Genomic DNA, 25,567 nt, shown 5'->3' with positions numbered 1-25,567 from the left:
AAATATTTCGTTTTTTTTTGTTTTTTTTATGATATATGTCGGCGGACGAGCATTTGGGCCACCTGATGGTAAGTGGTCACCATCACCCTTAGACAATGACTCTGTAAGAAACATTTACTATTCCCTACATCGTCAATGCGCCACCAACCTTGGGAAGTAAGACGCTATATCCCTTGTGCCTGTAGTTACACTGGCTCACTCACCCTTCAAACCGAAACACAACAATACTGCGTACTGTTGTTTAGCGGTAGAATATCTGATGAGTGGATGGCACCAACCCATTCGGGCTTGCACAAAGCCTCAGCCTTCATCCACATGGCAAAGAGTATTTGCTTGCCGTATAAAAACATTAAAAGGATTGTATGGCTTGAAAGAGAAATAAAAAAAATCGTTAACTTATTAGTGGCGTGTATTACTAGGGATAGGTAACTAAGAATAAAGACGGCAAAAAATACAAATTAACTTTTCAATAACTTGAAGTGTACAGCATTATTCTATTTTCAAATAAGTATATTCGTGTATCCTACTTCATCGCAATGTATGTGACCTTTTTTAATTAAACTGTCATACTTTTTATCAAGACCGTGTAGTTCCAGTTTAATTTATCTTGAAGTATAGACAAGCATAGACACAAGGATGTCGTAACTAGGACTGACGTAGCGATAGTCGGTACACATTAGGTTCATAGGCGAACGAACTGAAAACGACCACAGCTAGGGCTGTCACCTTAAATACAATTATTTTTTTATATCTTGTTTTTAAAATATATTTTATGAATAACAATGAAAAATAATAAAAATAAATACTCATTGCAAACAGCCTCGTCACAGCGGTTGATTGTTTACTATAAATATATAAAATAGGCGTGCATTGGACATTGCAATCACGCTACGCCCCAACCAGGCAATAACAGTTTTAACTCTAAAAAACCTGTTAAATAATATTTAAATTTAGCAATTGTAATTTCAAAAAATAAATTGCATGTTTTATTATAAAAAAATACATACTATTATGAACCACTTCTAAACACGAGGACATGGAAAGATAAGCCCTCTAAGCCGACGACAAACGACATGGCAAGCCTTTGAAAACAAAAAGATACGTTGACAACCCTAATCCAAGCAGGACATTTACCTTACAGGTAACACGAGATATCAATTTTCTACATCAAGGTAAATGGTCGCTCGTAGTAACAATAATAGAACTAAAAAGTATAGTACGACACAACTTAGATGTAGAATCAGCAAAATTCATAAAACCGATCACATCCGAATTAAGTCCCAAATTATCAATATTTATTTCTTATGTGAATATGATCTTCACACAAACGTAATAACTTGTAACAGCATATGACCTAACTTATTCAAAACATTCAATTTGACACGTCGATTTACATGCCCTCGCTTTCTCGGGTTGACTATAGCGAATAACGAATAGCGTCGAATGGCGCGATAGAGAGCTATTTCTATAGGTTGTATAAATTGTCAGTAATCGGTTTAATTGAATTTGCACATGCTACATCTAAGTTATGTCATACTATACCCCTCCTTATTTCTTTTTACAAGATTTTATTCAACTTGTAATCTTACTTTATTACGTCAAATTTTACAAGCTAAAGTAAAACTGATTCCCTTTATGTTACTGAATTTAAATGGGAGTCATTCAATATACATTTTGATGAGCTTGACAATATTCTACACTAAAACTTGCCTCTAGACAGTGGAACTCCTTAACAGATAATAACACGTCTTTAAAGATGTTTTTAAACAATCTTCTGGTAACTGTAATCATCAGAAATCTTCACATAAGGAATAAATATTACATATCCTCAACACGGCCCTTTCCTTTCCCTTTAATAAAAATGGTTTTCTACCATATTTTTAAACACATATTTTGTTATTTCTTTTAACTCAGAAGATTTAATAACAATGTTATCTCTTTTCATTTCATTGTTCTCAAGCCTTTTTAATGTATTTTAGTATATATGTTATTTAATACATTAAATAAAAAAATCTGGTTAGTAAGTTTCCATAAAATAGGATCTGATTCTTCACTCTGGATTGGCTTCAGACTAAAGAGCTCCTCAACATGTAACAGTATATTTACGAAATGTTATCGTCTTATATATTATATAGAAGCCTTTTTTTAATAATAATTATTGTATGTGTTTTTACTGATAATCATTTCAAATTCATTTTATTCATACGTTAGCTTTTATTATTTCTTCAAGAAATTAAACGTTAAATATCTGATATTAATATATTTTGACATCGATTGCTATAAAATTGGGCGAATACGTTATTATTTACATGAAATAATATGGTCGTATCTCGCCGCAAGAGGGCGCTGCAACATATCAACTTATATCTGCACAGTTCTTCAAACAATTCCACAGACTTAGTTTATAAAATAAAACAACAGTCCCTTTACGCGATTAATATTATTTTCTATTTCTTACTGTCTACACATGGACAATATTATGTACATTGAGAATGAAACAACACTTAACAATATTGCTGTTGTCCGGTCTACTTAGCCGTCCGATTTATTTATAATCTTGGAGCCAGAGGTTCCCTTCGAGATGTTTTTAACGAAGTAAGAAAACTCACAGTAACGTTACAATATATTTAAAACAATTCTATGCATATTCACGGTAACATTTACTCATCACTTTCGCAGAATTAGTGATAATAATAATTATAATCAAATTTGGTTCAGTAGTTAGCCATGAAAAAGCTAAGGACATAAAGAATAATTTCACATTTGTATTATAAGTTTATACTCTTGTACTAAACTTAAACAAAACAAAATCTTACGCCTTATAAACTAACCTTTAATACATCTATTCAACAATTAATTCTTGATAAATAGAACAGTCATTAAAATTCAAACCGCAAAAAATTACGAATCCATTTTTAAAAATTTAAAATAAAAAGAGAATTCGATAAATCATAAGTTAAAATAATAATCCTCCCTAAGTTACAGTTCCCTTATGTTGGAGAAAAATCAAAATTTACTGAAGCAATTTCTCTCCGACGTCTCCTTTGTGATTCCTTTTTGCCGCCGTTAAAAATGAAAGGCATTTCTGGCGGCGAGATTTATATCTCTATAAAATCTAAGTTTGCAGTAAGCCTGTTGAAAAGAGAAATGGCATAAAAATATGCCCAGTGACCGAAGCCGGAATTTCGCACAATACACACAAACGGTTATCGACAATATACTTCACACTGCGAGTTCACTGGTTTTTTTCTGTGGATAGCGACTTGGATTCCTCGTAGTAAGTCACCACCAATAATAATCATCTAAACCAATGCGCCACAAACGTTGGAAATTAAATTGTTATGTCCTGTGTGCCTGTCCTCAAGCTGGCTCAGTCACCTTTGAAGCCGGAACGCAATACTGATTAAGCAGTACGCAGTATTGTTGTGTTCCAGTTTAGTTTACTTTGGTAGAATGTCTGATGAGTGGATAGTACCTATAAGGATTTCATTCATATAATACAATTTAGAATCTACCATGCCTATAGAGATAACATCTGAAACGAAATTTGGGCTTGAAAAATGCAGCGATATTAATCTGTGTGTGAAATCGAAGATCTTCCAATTCTTTTTCAGTCATTGTGAGATTTAAATTTTTAATAATTATACAGCGAATATTTTAAATGTTCTTATTTTGAAAGTTCTTAGTAGGTATTTATGGATCGTATTTATATTTTTTATAGAATAAAGCATTACCAAAACTGGTAAGGGAATAAGATCAAATAAGTCCTGTTGGGATTTTCAAAAATTAGAACCAAAAGCTTAATAAAGCTAAAACCATGTATCTAACAAAAGTTGCCAAAATATCATTACGTAACCTAAACAAAAATAAAACGTTTTTCTTATGCGGACGTGGTTTCATTCTGTAAATTTGAATTGAAAATACCTGAATACATAATTATACCTACAATCCTACATATATCATTTTTACTGCATACTCACGTCTGAGGGCTTAAATTTCATGCTATCAAATATGCATCATCCCAAGAGTATCAAGACATGAAGATTATAACTTTTGACTAAAGCATGAAAATTAAAAAAAAATTTACTCCAATACAAATTTGATGTATTTTTTAATGAGTTTCTTGGCGGTTTATTTCGGTTTATATCTACATTCGTAACCAGTGTCAGATTCATTAAATAAAGTATGCAAAATGGCGATTCAAAAGTCAAAATTAAAAGCCTTTTTGAATTAAGTATATTTTGATTTTGATTATATTGTATACGTCATAGGCAACTTTTATCAAAGGAGTAACACGTCAAAGGCGGGACGTTTTGTTTGTGTTCACTGTAGACCTAGCTTGGTTCTTTACCAAACTTGAAGTGAGGACTAACCTTTTACTAAATATAAGGTCGGCAACGCATATGCCGATGTTCATGGGCACTTTCCGTCAGGTTGGACATTTCTGCTTGTTTGCCACCTATAACATTATGTGCACATATACACATACTATTTCTATTGGTTGTATAAACTGTCAGTAATCTAAGTTGTGTCGTAGTATACCCCTGTCGTATACATATATGTATATGTATCTTGTACTTCATGCGAAAGTAACGCTGTTTGTTGCTCTTTCATACCCGAAACATTAAACCGTATTCAACGAAATTACGTTTAAAACAAGCTTGAACCTCAAGATATTGCATAGGCTACCTTATACCTGAAGACCAGCACCTAAAACGTGAGCTTAACCATCGACTAATAGAAAGAAAGAAAGAAATGTTTAAATAGGACTAGAGACGCAATAAAAAGTATAAAAAAAAATAAGAAATACAACAAAAACAAAAACTTTCAATATTATTCAAATACAACTTGTATTATAGAAATGATCTATGCCCACCAAACCAAATCAGCTTAATCAGCAGTATTTTTTACCATTTTGTACGTTATTCAATTTCTAGTTAGTAGGACTACAGGCCCTTAAGCTCTTGTTATAAATCAGGGAGGCGGGTTTTTATAATACAAACCATCGCCCAGTAATTCTAAATTTGACCATAAAAGTTATATGAAATATTCTGAATGCTATACAGATAATAATAAATAGCGTTCTGTTTCCAATGTTTTTATTGATAACATTGGAAGAAGATAACATAAAGCTCGAAATAAATCGGTTGAAATATAGAGGAATGCCTACGAAGGCTGTCTTTTGTTAGGATTTCCACAGACTTTATACGTATCTTGTATATTATATATGTCATATTGCTGAATGCAGTTTAGGAGAGTAAAAGTGCTACTTTTGCACACGTGTGCAATATGAACTGCCATGGTTTGAAGTCGGTTAAAAATACTTTTATAATAGTCGCTTGAAGAATTAATCACAAGTTTATTTTTATTCAACCTTATGATCAATGATGTGGTTTAAAAATAAACAAGTGCATTCCACTAACCAATAATGTTCACTATAAATCAAACACTTAGAAAAGTGAACAGAGAAACAACGAACATCAAAGCACAGTTGAGAGGCAAAAACATTTCCTAAACATTTATAAATAACATATTTTTCTCATATTTGTTTGTAATAAAAACGTCCTATATACCATTTAGTTGATTTATTAAATAGTCTAAAAATCAAGATAAAATAATATGTTTCGTCATAGCTCTACGTAAACTGACAAAATTGGAGTGATATTTATGTAAATGCTACGCTAATCGTAGCATCTGCTACGTGACGCTGATAGCTACGCACAGATGCTAGAGAATTATTATTGCGCATAGCAAAACTTATCATGAAATATCCAAAGGAAAAAAAAAACAAGAAAAAAATTAAATAAAAAAATCAGTGTATTATGAATTAAAATTAACAAAGATATATCTTTTTATTCAATTATTGTTTGATAATCAATTTTACATAAATCATGTGTTCTATTTTTGTAAGAAATAAAAAATAGACACAGAAGCCGTAAGCAAATACGATTGTCTTTAAAAAACAATTTTTCCATAAAAGTATTATTATCCTAAAAATATAAACGACTTCGCTATGAAGAGATATCGTGACAACAGTAAAATACGACTTTCCACTCAAAAGCAGAAATGCAATAAAAAATAAGCAATAAACACTATAAACACATTTAAGAGTCCTAAGCATATTGACGCACTCAATTTTAATACATATTCGCAACACATAAGAACCAAATTCGCTTGAATGTAAAATATCGTGTTGATGTTCTGTTACAATTGAAGATATTTTATATCCTCGACCCAAAAATGTAACGAGTAACATTTTAACGATCAAAACTGAAAGCATCTTGAATAAATTGAAACACTGTTAAATGTTCACGAGGATAATAAAACTGTTTTTAAATTTTCAAAAAGAGTACTGAGTCTAGATGGCTCCTCTCTTTAGAATATTTATTCCGAATTAGTGGTATCGTCACTTGAAATAAACTCTATGTATATAAGCTATATGCAGTTTTGAATCATCATTTTACAAACTATATTAGGCTATGAACAAAGTATATTTGATTTTGCGTTTTGATTTTATGATCGTATTAAGAATATATAAACATGAATATGAAATGTAAGCTTGTCACGTCGACGATCTAAATTTCAAGATGGTAAAACTATTATGCGTAATGACTTGGTGATATTATTATATATTATTAAGTCCGCCCCGTTGGTGTACTGGACATGAGAGATAAAGATTTGAGAGTACAGTTCCCGAGGTTCGGGATTCAAATACCAGGTTGAACTGATAATGACTGATAATTATTATGTTTCTTATCGAAAAATTCTCAGTAACATGCAGCAGTCTGGAAGCTGGAAATGGTATTTATTAGTCACGATATTAATTCAGCTCAATAATAATAACAGCAAGTCCTTCATTGACAGAATCGTTCAATATATTAATTTAAAACTATCCTCACGATGTTTTCCTTCAACTCCGAGCACGAGATGAATTATAAATACAAATTAAACACATGAACAATCAGTGGTGCTTGTCTGGGTTTGAATCCGCAATCATTGATTAAGATGCACGCGTTCTAACCACTGGGCCATCTCGACTCTTTACTAAATATCATTTATGAAAATAAAAATAATGTGTAATTTTACTTTCTATTTTATCATTTACTGGATTTCTATCTAAACAGTAAGTAAGTCAATGTAATTCCAAGCATAGAAGACATATAGTTGACAAAGTATTGGCGGAGAATAGAATGATTAATATTACTTACGTTGTCAGTTCCTAAGGGCAAAAGTAACGTTCTCGGTTGATTGAATGGTCATTAGCCTATATTCAATGATCGAATGGTAAGAAAATACCGCTCAGTCAATGTTTTATTAACCAGCTATCGCGGTATGGGGATGCCATGCGGAGGAATGAAGGCCTTGTTGTGAGGAAGGTCTTGACTATAGACGTGGACGACCAATAAATGATAGAAGAATGTGACTACCGAGATGATTTCAGACATAGAAGTATAGAAAAATAAGACATGCTGTCGATCCAAAATAAAATTGGGCTTAAAGAAAAAATGAGGATGATATTATTAAAAATTTAGTTCAAAAAACATCTAGCATCTGAATAAAGGACTAATTAATAAAAAATGTCGATTTAATACCAAAGAGTAACTGAAAATTAAAAGTAATTTTTGTATAGATTTTCGATAGGTCACGTGATGAACTACTATTTGATATAATGGAAAATCACGTTGACAGCTGTTTACTTTTAATCGATAAGAAAAAAAAAGTCTACATCAACGGATATTTTAACCGTCTGAATAGACTTGTAATCAAATAATAAGAACACAATTATCTTTTATCGATTCAATATCGATAAAAGATTCAACTCGTGTTCAAATTCTTTTTCGTTTTCAATTTCATTCGTTATTGGTGCGACTACTATATCTCTCTATTCGATTCGATTATATAGCAACGGATATTGATAAATAAAATGTCAAACTCAAAGAAAAACTCTAAATAAAAATAATAAGACTTATTACTTAAGAGAGAGAAGAGAAGAAAGAAAGACTACATAGACATAAAAAGCGTGCAATATCAATCAGACTAAATAAAAAATTTATACGTATTTAATAAAGATACCGATCAAAATAGGTGGCCAAGAACTTCTTGCCGTTTCTGCACTCGAAAATTGTGGTTCTGGTAGTTGCTTTACATAAAAAAAAATACTGATGCGAGTATACATTGAAAAGGAACTTGAAATAAATAATTATGACTTGCAAACAATTCAAATATACGCACTATAAAATTTAACAAAAAGAAAAACTTCAAACAAAACACAATTTCAAAATAAATTTATATACACTAAAAAGTAAAACAAATAATTACGTATTCAAAATCTTTTTAGAGCCCTCCTAAGTAAAATGAAATGAAAAATATTAGACTACTTAAAAGACCATTGACGATTATATAATGTAGTTACAATTATTGTTATATTTGGAGTCGGTGTCCTTTTGAAGTCGTTTTATAATTAATTACCTTCAAACCGTAAAGAAAATTCGGCACCGCAATTTTTCTGTAGTAAAATTTCACAAGTTATTTAGCTTAATTAAATCGTAACGTAATATCTATCCTCGTCAAAATAAATACGAGACCAAATTCAAATTTCGGCGGCTTTCGTGTTCGAAAGTCTGTTTAGAAATTTCTTTAGTCTTGATTCTAATTAATTAGAAGACGTATAAAAAATTAATATACACAACTATTAGCATGTAATATTTAAATTTTAATAAATTTCAATTTAACTGCCCCAGTTTAGTAGATAGCTCATAATACTGCAGATGTCATGAGCCTGGGTTCAATAAAAGTTTTGTCTCATAAAATTCTTGATTGTTGATCCAATTGTTGGGCAGGTGGTAATGTTATCACTTCGTGGCTCAGAATATACGGGAAGGTGTTGGTTCAGCGCCTAAACTCACTTCGGACATATTAGATTGTAATTCCATCGAATTAACAACTAGAGTTACTAAACTAAGACTATAATATCAGAAAATATCCTTTAAAATATCTTCGGGGGAAAAAAAATATTAGAAGGATATATTGACACTGTAAAATGACTAACCAATATGAAAAAGTAAAACCTATTCGCTATCCTAATATGTATGTTAAATAAAAATAACTGACCACATTTATTTTAACATCTAAAAAATAAAATTAAAAAAAAAAAAACATTTTTTTTCATTCACGCGCACCTCAACGATATCATTCTTCCAAATTATCATTTGCATATGATCATTTCGGTTACAATTTCGTGAGTGCGCATATGAAATTACTTTCAATTAGGTATCTCACATAGCATACATTTTTTGCTCACTTTACTTGAACGTAATATGAAATTTAATTATATTCTTGATTACATTTCCATTTTAAAATCAGATTTTACTAAAACATTTCACAATAAGAATATTCTTTTATGAATCTGTCTCGATTATTGCTTCACTCATCAAAAGCTATCAAAATAAGTTACATTAAAATATATCCTGTGGTGTGTATGTACATATATACAACAACAGCCTGCCAATTTCCCACTATTAACTGGGCTAAGAACTCCTCTTCCTTTGAGTAGAAGGCTGGGAACATATTCTACCACGCTGCTCCAATGCGGGTTGATGGAATACACATGTGGCAGAATTTTTATGAAATTAGACACATGCAAATTTCATCACGATGCTTTCCATCACCGCGGAGCACGAGATGAATTATAAACACAAATTAAGCTCATGTTTATTAAGTGGTGCTTCCCTGGGTTTGAACATGCAATCATCGGTTAAGATGCACACGTCTTAACAACTGCACTGGCTTTACATACACACAGAGCCACAAAGAAAATATTACTTAAATGCTGTTTTCACTATTTAACGAGAAAATAGAAACCAATAATGTCGTCTATTCGAAGCCAACTGCGCGATTTGATTTGTCGGCTTATAATAACGTTTTAAAATAATTTCCTTTTTCATGTCGCTGAATGATGAACCTCAATTTGCAATGTTGACTCAGTGAACGCTTTCGAGTTAACGATTCGTTACTGAATACTTCGATTGGAAAAAAAAACTTCAATGTCAACTGCTCGGATTAGAAAAAGTGATAACAGAATTAATTTGGATACTTTCACTTATTCTTTTACAATCAAACCGCCCGATTTTCACAATTAGAGAATTAATTAGGTTTCCATATATTTGAATTGATTTTTTTTTCTTTTATAACAACATACTAAGATTGTTAATCATTCGCAACAATAAGTATAATATGATAAATATACCTATGTTCAAAAAACAAAATTTCTAACAATAATGTTTGAATTAAATGATCTAATATATTACTTTATTCAAATTGGTTAATACAAACACTTTAGATTCGTTATTTTAAAATATTAAATTTGGCATCATTATAAATAGTAACCATACTTTAAATTATAAATGCATTAATAGACAATAAAATTGTAACGTATCTAATAACACTTTCTAACCTGCCCTAAACACCGGAAGCAAAATAAAGTGTAGCAGCACTTAGGCGGTGAAAGTGGACAAAGTAAGAACAAGTGTTTCATTAAAATGCTTACTATTTAATTTATTGATATTGGCTAGCTCAATATTAATACCGTATGGATCAATACTATAATTTTCAGATTCAATTTACTTATTTATTTTTAATTAAAACCATTATTTGTCAATGAAACCATAAATCTCTCAAAAACAAGTTTTTGTTGTTTCCGCAGCATTGACCAGAAAAGTACACTGACCGACTATTTCCTTTCCGACTATAAATTGAACTAACGATAAATATGTATAGTAGGACACAACTTAGATGTAGCATCGGCTAAATTCGTAAAACCTAACACATCTGAATTAAGTACGCTATTCCAAATTATCAATATTTATTTCTTATGTGAATATGATCTTTACACAAACGCAATAACTTATAATCATATGAGCTCATATCAATTTGGCAAGTCGATTTACATGCACTTGCTGTCTCGGGTTGAACTGACGCGAGAATCTATAGCGACGATAGCGTTGAATGGCGCGATAGCGATCTATTTCTATTGGTTGTATAAATCGGCAGTAATCGGTTTTATTGAATTTGCCGATGCTACATATAAGTTGTGTCGTACTATACAAAACCTGAAAGGTAGCGGCATAAATTACAAATGAATAATTTGTTTGCTCAATAACAATCCAAGCGGCTTTTAACAGCATTAATATTTGATGATGATATCTTCTAAGGAAATACCTACGTACTATGTTTTATGAAAGTTTAAATAATAATTTTTAAATTCCTTATTTCTTACTGGTTTATGTACATTTTGACAACATCTATGATACGAAAAAATGTGTAGTAAATAATATAGATTTTATGTAAACAAAAGCGACGCTCAAACAAAAATATGTCCATAGGTAACACAATGCACAAAATGTTAGCCTAAAACCAAGGCATCGGCTCAAAGCGGCAGCCTCTTTGTTTGCGATGGAGAGTGCTCGTGTCGCGTTGCCTGACCGGACTAGTGACAAACAGACGGACACACGGTCCATTACAATCACAAGTATTATAATATGTTTTAGTATGATGATAATATATTACAAATAAAAAAAATCTATAGAATAATTAATGTATCTAAATTGAACATATATCTATATACATGTATCGAAATATTGTGTGTAAATAATGGTTTGATAAATTATCATTGTTGTGTTTTTATAATGATATTGGTAGACTGACGGACAAATGGGCCACCGTTAGTAAGTGGTCACCGCCCATAGACATTGTATTGTAAGAAATATTAACCATTCCTTACATCGCCCGTGTCCCTCAAACGTGAATTCCTTTGTGTATATAGTTACACGGATTATATAGTTACACGTGTAATATAGTTACACGGACTTACTTCGTTCAAACTAAAATACATAATTACTGAATACAAACTGTTCAGTGGTAATATACCTGATGTCAATTTAAAATCTTGCACAAAACCCTACCACTGAGTATGTTAGCAGATACACATCTAAGTAATAAAATTTAAGTAAGTAATTACTATTTACTATAATATTTATGTGTTTCTATGAACAGCTGGATACTGTGTATGTATATGTGTGTGTATATACTCACAATATTTATGTAATAAATAACACATTCATATTCGTTTATGAATATTGTACCGTGTATATGTTTCTCTATGATAAAACATTTATCTCGAAATGTTTTACTATTAGTGTAGCAGTGTGTAGCAAAATCCACAAGGCTTTTATATTAGTTCGCAGACATCAGCTTAAAGCCAAGAGCAATTTGTTAATAAACCTGCAGCATTATCAGAGACCGGGATTCATTTATCTGTCAGCACAACAATTGTAAACGTATTTAGTTGTAAATTAAGCGCTAACTTCAAACTCAATGACCCAAGTAAATGTCTGTAAAAAGGTCATGGATTAGATGATTAATAATTAATTAATATTTTTTTGCTGATCCTGAATAAAGCTCGGTGTATAATATATTAACATGCTATATCTCAGTATATTTACAGATACAGTACACATCATTATAATTACAGCTAGGCAGACCATTATCAAAAATTACAATTTTATCATTTATATCTATAAATGACTTGTAATGCTCTTAAGTGATTAATCACTATTTATTATAAAATGACATTACTTTCTTTTTCTGCTAAGTTTATAGCGTAGAGACTTGGCGTCTCTATTCAAAAACTACCAAGTGGTACTAATTTCTGTACGGATTCTAGTAATGAACGGCGTGGTTCATGGTGATACTTTTAGTGTATAATTCAATAAGCTTTTATAATTTAGCGGAAATGAAAATGATAGTTGATCCTATCGTAAAAGAACATTTTAAGTAATAGACCTATATTAGATATATACTATGGTATAAACATTTTATACAGGTATTCCAGCCGTTCGAAGCCGGGTCTGGCAGCTAGTTAATGATATAGAAAGTAAAAATGAACGCATGATACATATGTTTTCTTATCATTCACTTTGTTTCATTCTTTCTCTCTGGGGTGAGTTTCAAATCGTTCTTATAAAATAGTTCTAATGATGTAAAAAAGTTAATTTTCACAAAACACGACCGGTTTCTATAAGAAAAGTTTACTACATAAAGCGTCAGTCTAAGATCTGATTGGATGGCTTATACTTTACAAGGTCTACGAATGCTAAATTATTTAACAAAAAAAAGTCATTTATATAAACCGAAGAACGCAGAACAACCATATCATAAAAAAGCAAAGAAAAGTTCCGTGTAAGTGTTCAAAAACCTCGTCAAAATCGCGTCAAGTCGAGTTGTCTGAAAGGTCGAATCCATTAGGGGCCCGAGACCCTCTAGTGCATGGAAATACGACACTTTACTCACGAAATGTACGTTTTTTCGGACATTTTCTTCCAAGGTTTGTTAAATATATTTAACATGTGAAGGGTTTTAGAAAATGTTAGTGAAGCTCCTATTACTTAAACATTTTTCCAATACATAAAATAACTCACCCTTTCTAAAGCGCAAATCAAATCAAATCAAAATAAAATTTATTCAAGTAAGCTCTTACAAGAACTTTTGAATCGTCATTTTACAATTAAGTGAAACCACCACCGATTCGGAAATTAGATTCTACCGGCAAGAAAATCAGTAGTTATTCTTTTTCAACGTTGAAAAAATACAAAGTCATGTTAATTAATACAATTATTTAAATTAATTTATCCTGCTTGGAAGTCAATAGGTATAAATCCACGCTTTTTATCATCTATAAAATCTTGTATCGAATAATATGCTTTTTTACCAATGTATTTTTTACAAACGACTTGAATTTACGAAATGGCAAAGTTAAAAATATATGTGGAAACCCACATGTAGTAACTTATCTAATAATAATATTTAATTATGGGCAAACTTATTTCATAACATCCTATATACGAACTACTTATGTTATATGTGCTTTTTGCGTCACTTTAAATTATAATTTTTATGATAATAACCATATAACTTTTTTTTAATTAATATACTCAGGTTGTTCATTATGTCTGAAAGGTTATGTTTGAGATGATAATATATTTGCCATTCATTCGCTCCAGTTAATGTTCATAATTATTCGTTAAATGTAGTAGTCATTAGGACCGATTTGGTTCATTAGACATATTAATGTGACATATTATATTTAACTGGACAAGTGGTTTACAAGGTTTCTTGTAAATCACTTGTCCAGCTAAATATACTTGGTGGTAGGGCTTTGTGCAAGCCCGTCTGGGTAGGTACCACCCACTCATTAGTTATTCTACCGCCAAATAACAGTACTTAGTATTGTTGTGTTCCGGTTTGAATTACCAATAGAATTGAACACAGGTAGTAGATACACGAGTTCTGAATTAGAGGTTGCTAATTTATTTGAATCATTTTTTGATAAAGTACCCCATAAAATAACATTTCATTTAAAATCATCTACATCAAATGCAGCTAGGTTATTAAATAATAGTGTTTCTAAATGCGTTATTGATTTTTCATTTGAAACGGTTTCTGCAATAGATGTCATAAAAGTATTTAAAACTATAAATATTAAAAAAACTAACGACATATGGGGCATTTCGGTAAAATTTTTTAATAACATCATATACGATATTGCTCCGTATATAGCAGTAATTTTTAACGAAAAAGAGTTTGGACACGGGTTCATTTCCTAACTTGTTAAAATGTAGTAAAGTTTTACCACTTTTTAAAACTGGAAACAGAAGCGATCCCGGTAATTACAGGCCTATTTCAATACTCCCATCCTTAAGTAAAATTTTCGAAAAAAATATTTTAAATCAACTTCTCGTCCATTTCGGTACAAATGCTATTTTTCATGGTGAGCAATTCGGTTTTAGAAGAGGTCGCTCGACAACTGATGCGGGAATTGCGCTTCTCAAACATATTTACGATGCTTGGGAGAAATAACAAAACGCTATTGGAGTATTCTGTGATTTATCTAAAGCATTCGATTGTGTAGAACACGAAACGCTTCTTTATAAGCTCAAATATTACGGTGTTAAAGGTAAAGCTCTTGATCTCATCGCTTCATATTTAAGTCAAAGAATCCAGCAAGTTTTCATTAATGGAATAAAGTCTTCTGGATCTACGTTAAAAATGGGAGTTCCACAAGGTTCAATTTTGGGTCCCTTTCTATTCCTAGTATATATAAATGATCTTCCTTTCTATGTTAAGGGTATTTGTGATATAGTGTTGTTTGCTGACGATACTTCGCTGATTTTTAAGGTTGACAGGAAAAAAAATGACTATGACGATGTGAACGGTGCATTATCACAGATACACTATGGTTTACAGTAAATAATTTAGTTTTGAATGCTCAAAAAACAAAATGTGTAGTTTTTACCCTACCTAATGTTAGCAAGCAAAATTATAATATATCTTTAAATGGTGAGAATTGGATTCCAGACTTCAGTGGACTTCTCATTTATCATCCCTAACAGGAAGACTCAGCTCCGCAACATACGCGATTAGAAAAGTTAGACAACTAACTGATATTGATACCGCTCGTTTAGTTTATTTTGGTTATTTTCACAGTATTATGTCATATGGCATATTACTTTGGGGTAACGCTGCAGATATTGAATCTGTCTTTATTTTACAAAAGAGAGCAATTCGGTTTATTTATAATCTTGGAGCTAGAGACTCTCTTCGGGATGTTTTTAACAGAGTAGGAATACTTACTGTTGCGTCGCAATATATTTACAACAATATCATGTATATTCACAGTAACATTGATCACTTTGATAAAATCAGTGATAATCATTGTATATGCACTAGAAGTAAGGATAAACTTATAACGCCAAGTTTCCGACTCCGCAAAGTCAATGGATCCTTCTTGGGGCAAGGTATCCGTTTCTATAATAAAATTCCGCAGAAATTTTTAACTTTGCCGTTTAGTAAATTCAAATCGTTTGTTAAAAATACATTGGTAGAAAAAGCATACTATTCGATACAAGATTTTGTAGATGATAAAAAAGCGTGGAGTAATACCTGTTGACTTCCAAGCAGGATACATTAATTGAAATAATTGTATTTAATTAACATGACGTTGTATTTTTTAAATGTTAAAAAAGAGTAACTACTGAGTTTCTTGCCGGTTCTTCTCGGTAGAATCTACTTTCCGAACCGGTGGTAGCTTCACATTGTAAAATGACGATTCAAAAGTGCTTATAAAAGCCTACTTGAATAAAGTTTACAAAAAAAAAAAAAGAAGGGTGAGTGAGTCAGACACAAGGGACATAACATCCTAGTTCCCAAGTTTGGTGGCACTTTGACGTTGTAAGGAATAGTTAATTTTTCTTACAGCGTCATTTTCTATGGGTGATGGTGACCATCAGGTGACCTATATGCTAGTCCGCCAACCTATACCATAAAAACAAAACAAACCAATGAAATAGCCTCAAGTACGAATAATACCCCTTGAGGGGGTAATAAAAAAGTTATATACAAATACTAGATAGCGTTATGCCGGTCGTTTGACATTTCTGAATCGCAATGGCAACATTCGCTAATAGTTTTATATAGTGCAATGTAAACATACATAATAAATACGGAAAATGAACGAATATTTGACGATATTAGTTTTATTACCGTCACCTTTCCTCGTTCAGTAACGAGATAACAAACTATGGGGCGAAATATCGGGATCTTGTTCGTGTAGTTCATCTGAGGGAATGCTCTTTCGAATTAGTTTGGTCGCGAACTACAAAACACTGATTTAAAGTAAAGTAAAGTAACAGCCTGTACATTTTGCACATGTGGCATAATTTCGATGAAATTAGACACATGCAGGTTTCCTCACGATGTTTTCCTTCACCGCCGAGCACGAGATGAATTATAAACACAAATTAAGCACATATACATAGTGTGCTTGCCTTGGTTTGAACCCGCAATCCTCGGTTAAGGTGCACGCGTTCTAACCACTGGGCCATCTCAGCTCATGGGCCATCTCAGCTCATAAAAGCTCATTAAAGTAACTAGTCATTATAATTATTCAGTATTTTTTGCGTAGGACTTATCTGTATTAGTTTCACGCAAAACACCTTCTCGTATTGTAATTACAGGAGTTATTAACAAAAGTCTCAATGTATTATAACACGGTCATCAAAAGAAACACAGATCAAGTACTGGCTATCCTAGCTAGGCTAGTTAAATAACCTGTGTTAAGGATAAACAGTCTTCTCACCGAAAGTTGAGATATTTAAAATAAATTAGAAGTATCACCTAGGTAGTTACAAAATAAATCTTATATTAAATAGGTAAATAGAAGAAGTAAAGAACTAATTGTTAATAATATAATGATTATTTATATATAAATACTAAATCATCTCGCAGGCAAATGGTTAAATAAGACTTTAATTTACAAGCAAGCAAGCAATATTCCTTCTAGCATCTTACCAAATAACTGTTCCATGAACCTAACATATACATGAAAGTATTTATTCTATGAATGAAAGATGTATTGACGGTGTGATTCAGGGCGCTGGTTGAACGACGCTCTTTTGTAGAGTCTGGGTTTTTAATTAAAAGGCTAAATTAACCACCTCGCTGCGACATATATAACAATCTTTTAGACTAATGTAATTATGTATAACTAAACATATAAATTAATCAAAATCAAAAACTTTATTCCAATAGGCTTCTACAAGCACTTTTTTGGAATATGTATTCTATTGAGAAGAACCAGCAAAAGACAGTAGTTAAGATAAAATGTACAGCGAAATTAATATAGTTTGTTTTAGAAGATATTCCATCTCGACCGGGTAAGGGTAAGTTTTAATAACTTTAACGATTTAATACGCTACATAAGAAATGGAGTCACGGGTCACGGGCTTGTTGTAACTTCGACCAAATCCCAGTGTAAGTTCAGTGAAGTCGTTTAATAATTCCTCCTTAAATATTTTACATAGATCGGTTTTTATTTTATATATTATTGAATATGCATCTCAACTTTGCCTTCTCCTTGCTTTACTAATTTAGAAGTCAAATTATAATTGCATAGTATAAAACAAAGTCGCTTACCGCTGTCTGTCCCTATGTATGCTTAGATCTTTAAAATTACGCAACCGATTTTGATGCTGCATGCAACCGATTTTTTTTTAATAATAAATAAAGTTTTTGTGTATAAAACATAACAATATAGTAAAGAAACACTGATCATTTTAGAAATTTCTAAGCTGATGATGTAAATAAACAAATTTTATAGTATAATCCGTATTGCAAACGTGCAAAGGCGGGACGGGTTATTACTATGATAAAATGAGTACCTATCCGTCCACACTGTATGTCAAATTTTGCCTTTCAAGCCGTTGTCTTAAATTGTAAAATGTTTCATAGTAAAAAGATATTCGCGCGGCATTTTGAAACTCACTGACCTCTTTGATCTGATAATCTCAGTCTGTGAGCTAAAGAAGCTCGCTCTTGAGTCGCCTTTGACTAGTTGTGTATTATTTTATGTATATCTTGAAGTCTAGTCAACGAAAGCCTATAAATAGGTATTTTAGGATCCAATCAATGTTTGACGATATTTTCTCAAAACGGTAAATCTATTAATAGCATTAACCTCACAGATTATTTATCTTTCTGAATTAGGATAAATCTATAATTCAACTTTTAAAAACACTTAGAAAAAGGTACCGAAGAAAAGAACACACTCAAAAGTCAATTTTGTTTCACATATTTAGGAATACTTTTTTAAATATTTTTATCTGATTTGTAATTTGGTGATGGATCTTATTTCAAGAGGTATTAGAACTTTCAAATATTTCAATCGTTTCTTCTTTCATGTTGAGGTAAAATTTTGTTCTCTGGTTCTCGACTGCGGTATAAAAGTCTCATAATTACAGAATGGCTCAAACACAGGCAATTTTGTTTTGCCAATAAGTATTTAGTTTAGACTATGTGTCTCTGTAAATTTGCAAAAAGATTCTCCCCTAAACCCGTATTGGAGCATTTGAATGAACACCAAAAATATGTCTCAAATAATGTTGCTTTAGCCCACGAGTGATAATTATACCCTGTTGCGTAGAACATATATTAGTCTATTCTTTGGAGGGAGGGTTTATTAATAAAAAAAAAATATAAATGATATGTGTTAGAGAGTAACCCTAACCTCGATATATCAATGATTATGACATTATGATTACATATTATAATATGTAGTAAATTCAATTGTTTAAGTTATAACTTAAACTATTGAATTTACTTTATTTTAAACAATTATTATTGTAGTTAATTGATCAATGATCTGTGAAACTGTAATTAATATTATTTTGTGTGGCTTGGCATTTAATACTGACATGTAACACTATTTCATATTTTAAAAATGATTGAGCTGTCATTAGAAAACAAATGATTGCAGGGCATTCTAAAGAAAGATATAGAGAGATTGGAACATTGTAAAACAATTTTATTACGCCGTGACGAACTATTGAAAATACATATATTTAATTCAAAGACACTCTGTTTATATTTATTTTATATAATAGTTTTCTTTAATCTTGAATTCTGTCAAAGAACATCAATTTCGATTTTTAATCTGTGTTCCACAGATTAAAAAGCGAAAATAAATTAATTCCGAAAAAGCCTTCACGCCGCAAAGGTACGTTACTGATATTATATAAAATCTCCTTAAAGCTACTAATTATTCCCTTAAGCTTAAGCCGTTCGAAATAAAGCCTGTGACTGCGCGGTACTGATAGAGAAATTATACACGTTCCTTACAGCTAATGTTCATACTCGCTTATTTGGTTGCAAAATTCCACCGATAACTAAATCATAGAAACAGGATATTTTGCATGAATTCTTCGTATATAAAAATAGACGTTCGCTTAACTTCAATAAACTTTGACACTATTCGACCTAAGAACGTGACAGCCAGATACATTTGTTCAGCAGCATCAACTTCTATACTGCCAAGCCAATAGGCTTTAGTTAGTACTAGCTGTGCCCGCGACCTTGTACGCGTTTGAATTTAACGAAAAGTAATATTATTGTAGCCTAGGTAACTCTTTTTTATATCACCAGCCAGCGAAAGTCCCGTCGAAATCGTTCCAGCCGTTCCAGAGATTAGCTGGAACAAACAGACAGACAGACAAATATTGTATTAAATGTTATTTTGATATATGTATCAATGGCAAAATGGTACATATACCATGTATACATACATATGCATCGAATAAAAAAGCGCTATTTTAATATTACAAACATACACTCCAATTTCGTTATATGTATAGATATAAAGAAATGACTAGCACGAAAATGTTCTATGAAAATGTTTTCATTCTAAACTCGCAGTACTCATAAAAATGGCAGTATTTTATTAGTATTAAAATCCTTTAATAAAAAAAACAGCATCAGTATCAGTTTACTGTAAATCTAAAACACATCGTCTATCAATCCAAGTCCCAATTCGGCCGTTAAGCTTTTTGCGTTAGATAGCCCATTGATTGAAGAAGGGATGTGCTATATAACTCCTCGTTACGACCCTATGGAGCGGAGCAATAACCATAAACGACAGGCAATCTGGTAAACTATAGGCAAGTACTCATTATGGCTTGATGCAGGTTTAGAAGAAATACTTTTGCAATTACTATCTCTCTAAATTATAGCCCGGCTATTGCTCTCGTGCAAATGGTTCATTACTGACTCTATATGGCCGAGTAACAAAATGAATAAGTTTGTATTTTTCGTTGTTCCATTTTCTCAAAAATTCGTTAATATTTTTCTTAATATACATGTCGGCGCGAAACCACGAATTTAAAAAAAACACCTGTCCAGGAATGATTATTTTAATAACAATAATAATTTAAAACTGTTTGATTGTTAAATTAATATTTTTTATTGAATTGTGAAATGTTAAATTAGTCTGAAATATTTTAATGTTTGTAAACAACTGTTATCTTGAGTGAATAAGTCTACCCACCTATTTTTGTTATAAAAGATCATGCGCCCGCCGGTATCGACAGACTGGGTCGAACCGTCGGACCGATCGGACCGCCTCATATTGGAATAAATCAGAGAAGAATATTCCCTGAGTTTAATTTCAAACCTCCGAGTATGCATAAAGATCGAAACTCTGACACTCGTGACGTCAGCTATGCTGACGTCATGGTTTTAAAAAACGTGCTCGGGCACGCTGCTCCGTTAAACATAATTGCTAGTAAAATGTTGAACGGTTGGGCTAAGGCTTCTTTCCTTCCTAGGTGTTGGAGGACCGTATAGGCGGGCCGACCGTCAGGGCGTCACGGTAGCATGCGTAAGCGTTCCCGTGGCGTCCGCCGAAAGACAGAGAGGGTACCACTAGTTTTTTAGTGGGTAAACCCGGTGTGCTTAGGCGCACTCGGCGTCCAGGGCTCCGACGAGTCCCACACATCCCCCCACTTTCCATCACGTGGGGGAAGCGCGTAAGGCGTTTTTCCAGCGAGAAAAAAAAGTCTTCTTTCTAAAGATATTGGTTTAAGCATATTCCAGCGCGTTTATTGCTCAAATTCAGGTGTGTGGTTAAAATAAGACATATGCAGGTCTTCTTATTGTGTTTATCTCTCTCACTGTGTTTGTTCTTCCGTTGCCACCGTACACAAGATGATTTATAAAAACAAATGAAGCACATGAAAATTCAGCGTGATTGCCTTTGTTTATGTCAGCACTCATCGGTTAAGACGCACGCGTTCAAATCACAGCTAACATTTTAGTATATGATAAACAATATTGTTAGTGAATAACGTTACTTTTTGTGATTTACTAATAATTTGTTATCTAACTAAAGTACGTGTAGTAAACGAATAGCTCCACTAAATCGTGTTTACCTTCGTCGCTGATAGAGTTATAGTGTTTGCTATTGTGATTACCTCCATGCTGTTAACTAGCTTGATCATATTTATAGGTAACTAACATTATCATTAATAATTACTAAATAGTTAATTGATTGGGAAAGTTTCATTTCCTACATTGATTATAGTTTGTTTGTTTGATTATAGGTTATTCGTCTGAATAGTTATTATATGTTTTATACATAGTTTTCGTAAAAACTAAAATACCCTGAAAACGCAGTTTTGCCAATTCGAATTCAGCGATACAATACCTACAGTCTGGTAACAGTAAGCTCGCAACTAGACCAATACTATCGTCTTTGTGATGGTAATATTTACTTGGTAACATACCACCCACTCATCAAATATTCTACCACCAAATACACAACCAGAACATACGTTTCATGGTGAGTGAGTCAGTGTAACAGACCGAAGGATATAACAACTTAGTTCGACTAGAGTTATACTGATTAGTTGGATTTTCTTACGGAGCCTATACTTACACAACAGCAGCCTGTAAATTCCCACTGTTGGGCTAAAGGCCTCCTCTCCCTTTGAGGAGACGGTTTGGAACATATTCCACCACGCTGTTCCAATGCGGGTTAGTGGAATGCACATGTGGCAGAATTTCTATGAAATTTGTCACATGCAGGTTTCCTCACGATGTTTTCCTTCACCGCTGAGCACGAGATGAATTATAAAGACAAATTAAGCACATGAATCAGCGGTGCTTGCCTGGGTTTGAACCCTCAATCATCGGTTAAGATGCACGCGTTCTAACCACTGGGCCATCTCGATTCTTTATCGAAATAAGTCGAAATTTCTTAGGGCTTTTATGCCTACGGTAACCAAATACGTCACCTGGAATATGGATAATAAATCTCATAAATCAAACATTAACTGTAACCAATACAAGGGACCATATATCATCGTTGCGCCTCAGTCTAACGTCTCGGGTTTAACGAAGCAAACGCCCTTCGAATCCCGTTTTGAAGACACGCCTCATTGAATGAACTGAACGACTGGAAAAATGCTTTGAGATAATATCAGATCATTTTATTTTAGTATAAACGTTAAAATAAAAATCATTCAGATGTATACGTCGCAACAATTCTTATTCTTTTTGGAATGTTTTTGAAATTATATTTTCAATCGTTTTGAGAACAACATTCCAAATTCTAAATTCGAATTCATAGTTTTGATATAATAATAATAAATAATAAATATGAGACAACATCGCATACGTTACTCTGATCCCAATGTAAGTAGCTAAAGACACCCAGACCCAAGACAACATAGAATACTAATTATAGTCTACATCGAGTCGGCCGGGAATCGAACCCAGGACCTCGGAGTGGCGTACCCATGAAAACCGGTGTACTCACCACTCGACCACGGAGGTCGTCAAATATATATACATATACGTAACAATGAAACGTTATTTTTTTTCTTTTCGGATGCTTAATATAAGTGGCACGACTCTTTAATTTTTCGTCCAAAGATTTAAACTTCTAGATAGAATTTGAATGCAACGTTTAAAAGTATAAAAAATTGAGTAACATCCTATAAACACAGCTGGGAGAACATATGTATAATTTTCTTCTATAATGAAAGCATAAGGCGCCGACACAATATATTATTTTACCGTAATTTATCGTAGTTTACATCGTAGTCGTACGAATATAATATATTATCGAATTTACATATTTGATTATTTGTTTTTTAAGTTTATGTGAGCCCATTCTATAAATAAGTTATTAAAGATATATTCGAACATAACGTTTTATCTTAACTTTTAAAAAGAATGTTTTTGTAAAAAATACATACATGAATAAGGCATGTTACTCAATACATATCTCAATATTCATTAATTTCTGGGCAGGTCGAATTCGCTCACAAATTTATTTTTCAGCTAACTAGCCTTGTCGTACACGTTTACTTACATTGTGAAGAATTGCAAACTTTATTTGTTTATTTTCATAGCCTGTTATGTAATCATCTATATTAATATTATAAATTTGAAAGTAACTCTGTCTCTCTGTCGCTCTTTCACGACCAAACCGCTGAACCGAATTTGATGAAAAATGGTATGCAAACTTGAACTTAAACAACGGTCATAGGTCACTTTCTTTGTCTAACACATGACAACCAACACCTTAAAACACGAGCGAAGCTGTGGGGAATGTCTACTTATACCTGATAAAGTGAGCAAGGTATTTAGTATTCGCAGAAAAGCACTCATCATTTATTGTGCATACGTTGTCAAGTTACCACAATATTATATAGTAAAGTAACTATTCTATAACAAATTTAAAATCTCGCGACAATTTAAAACAATAACAAAATGGAAATTTAAATAGTGATATTAGTGATACATAATGCACACAATGTAATTGAAATATAATAAAAAGAGACAGAGAATAAAAGAAAGGGACAGAATAAAAATACATATCGAATTATTGCATTGGGCGACGATTTAACAAAAGAGTTTTGTTACTCTTATAGTTTCACACAATCAATTTATAGCAATTTCCACTCTAACTAGAGCAGAAGCACGAGGCCAACAGGCAAGTCAAGCTTTTATTGCGCTTATAATTAAAATTTCTATTCCGTTTTCGTCGCTGTTTATGAACGAGGGAAGTGTTATGTGAAATTGATATTTAAGACGTTTGCTATTTATATAAAATTATAATAAAAACACTTTTAAAAATAAATAATAATACACAATAACTATTTCCAGAAGACTATTATTAATAATTGTATTGTAATTGACTACATTGTATTCTAATTTTGCCAACCATTGGATGAATGGGTATTCCAATGTTTTCTTGTTGGAAGTGATATTGTTCCAGCAATACGTAGTGTTGTAAAGTTTTGATTTGAAGGGTGACTGAGATAAAATCTTAGTTACCAAGATTGGTGGCGCATTGGCGATGTAATTGGGTGTCGGTGACAATCCTCAATTTTTAGTCTTCTAGTAATTTTAATTAATCTATATTAATATCGTAAATGTGAAAGTTACTCGATCTGTCTGTCTGTCGGTCTTTCACGACCAAACCGCTGAACCGAATTTGATGAAAATTGTTATGAAGCAAACTTGAAATTCAAGAAAGGACACAGGCTACTTATTTTACCCTACACATGACAACCAATACTCTAACAACGCGAACGAAGACGAGGGCAACTACTACTATTATACTACTACTAAAATAATTATTACACACATATGATCATTCAGAATATTTCCGTCACATTGCTTTATAACAATAATTATAATAGCAATTAAAAGTAAATATATAAAAGAACAAACAAAAAGATGAAATCATCACAGCGTATACATAAATTAATCCTCGTTTGTTTTTGTCAACGTGATTGAAATTCACGAAGCATTTCGCATCCGAAACGGAATATCCGATGTATTCTTTAACGATACACGGCGACCGTCGAGTGCGCTCTGAAATGATTTACACCTTCTCGTAACAAGAACGATCGTGTGTTATATTTTTGCTATCACTTCGCACTTATGTATTTGTAGGTTTTAAATAATGCTTGTTACCTCACCATGACTAAACTAGACTACTGCTTATTATAAAGACAAATCAATCACGTGATTTTTGTTAATAATTAGATTGTAGAATGTATACATATACATAGCCCGGGATTAAATACGCAGACTGCTCTATAATTACCAACCAAATATCAGATATTCTTCTATCAAATGACAATATTTAGTTTTTTTTTTTTTTATATAA

Source organism: Vanessa cardui, chromosome 12, assembly GCF_905220365.1.
Source record: "Vanessa cardui chromosome 12, ilVanCard2.1, whole genome shotgun sequence".
Taxonomy (NCBI): Eukaryota; Metazoa; Arthropoda; class Insecta; order Lepidoptera; family Nymphalidae; genus Vanessa; species Vanessa cardui.
This window is presented reverse-complemented; position numbering follows the sequence as displayed.